Raw genomic sequence first — 1,898 nt, 5'->3', positions numbered from 1 at the left:
ATTTGAGAACACTGTGGGATCCAGACCAGGTTTCTTAATCAGCGGCCGCACCACGGCATGTTTAAACATCATTGGAACCTAGCCAGAGGATAAACTACTATTAATAATGGAGAGAACAAATGGTCCCTCAACCGGAAAGATTTCCTTTAAAAAATGAGGGGGAACAGCATCATTTGGGGAACCAGAGGGATTCAGTCGCCCAACAATCTCCTGACAATGAGATAAGGACACACACTCAAACTGGTCGAAGACAGCAGAGCGGGGACGAGAAACAGAAAAGTCCTAAACAGGAAGTAAAATTTGAGGTCTGGTAGAAAGAACCTTATCATTAAAAAAGAAAAAAAATTTTTGACAATTTTGAAAAATTTTGGTGGGGGAAGACTCAAAACAAGATGGAGCAGAGCAGAGCACCTCCCTTTTTGCCATTTCACTGCGCTCATGGTCTGTCTTTGTCTCAGCAGACTGCAAAAACTTCACAATCGGATTATGAATCTCACTTAAAAGTCTGGGATTTTTACCAGAAAGCTTTAATGCTGTTAAATAAATGTCAAGCAAATCAATTATTTCATCTTCTTGCTGCTCAAACCTGGCAGCCTCCTCCAGTTTACCAACTAACTTTTGAACATACTTTTCACTCATCCTTTCAGCATGATTAATAAATAGTTGCAAGACAGCAAGTTCTCGTTCAGGTTTGCAAAGACGCTTTGCAGATTTATCTTTAACCTTATAATTTTTTATTAGGATGATAATGTGTAAAACCAACATAATTTTCTTTAGGGGTTAACTTGTTTGAATTATGGTAACAGAGGAAATATGAATGAATTGCGTTGCATATACTAGCATATTTTGTGTAAATCCAAAGACCCGGTGAGTCCTGTTTTTCAGTGTAGGAAATTTTCAGATAGACCATGTTCTTCTTGGTCATATCTTCTGTAACTCAGGAAACCATAACGCCATGAAAATGTCTAAAACGGTCTTTTTTCAAGCCATCTTTCCCCACCAGGCCGGGTGGATTGTGGCATTCTGTTAGAATTCTTCATTTCTTCAATCATCTTTTAAGCAAGAATTCAGTTTTCTTTGCTGAACTGTGAGATTCTGCCACAGTTCCATCGTCCCACGTTGACATCCATCCTGCTCTGGTTTGGAAAAAGAAATCGGGCAATTTTAGAGGCAACTGCTCTGAATTAGCAGGAACTCACTTATAAAACGTGAGTTTTACGTCTCTTTGTTGGTCTCAAATTCTGTAATCAACGGTACTTATTGACTCTCCCTCAAAAATGAGTCCATGTGCTTTGTCAACTCTACATGTGACATGAACACACCAGCACAGCAGTTAAAACACAGAGAATAAGACATGTGTTTTCATTATCCTTACTGTTTTGGATCCAATTTGGAACGTCGAAGAGTGGCCGTTCCACACATCAACTTTGATTTGGAAATAATTCAATGTGCGGAGTTTATGTGTAACAAAGGTTCCGCTTACCTTGTTTCTGCCCGGGCTTAGTTGATGTATGGGACCGCACTGCTCCCAACTGAAGTCCAGGAAATGATACCAGTCGAAATCAGGACTGCATGTCGGATTTACAGCCCAGTCTGGTACAGGAAAGCCGCTGTTGGTTCAAGACCATTTGCTCGGGAAAGTGGACCTGGTCGTCTGAAGAGTTTAGCTGGCTCGCGGTTCACAGCACCATCTTGAAAGCTATTTTTCCCAGTTACGCTTAACCAGAGGAACTCAGAGAAACGAGGCAGTCCAAGTGGATACAAAAACCTTGCTGGTTTATTCAAAGGATCACAGGTAAAATTAACATTACACGTCCAGGTATCTTCCACCTCCAATACTGCGCGCAGGCAGATGAAGAATGAAAGACCCTGAACCACAACAGGCCTATACATTTATC

Source organism: Monopterus albus, unplaced genomic scaffold (genome assembly GCF_001952655.1).
Source record: "Monopterus albus unplaced genomic scaffold, M_albus_1.0 scaffold196.1, whole genome shotgun sequence".
Taxonomy (NCBI): domain Eukaryota; kingdom Metazoa; phylum Chordata; class Actinopteri; order Synbranchiformes; family Synbranchidae; genus Monopterus; species Monopterus albus.
This window is presented reverse-complemented; position numbering follows the sequence as displayed.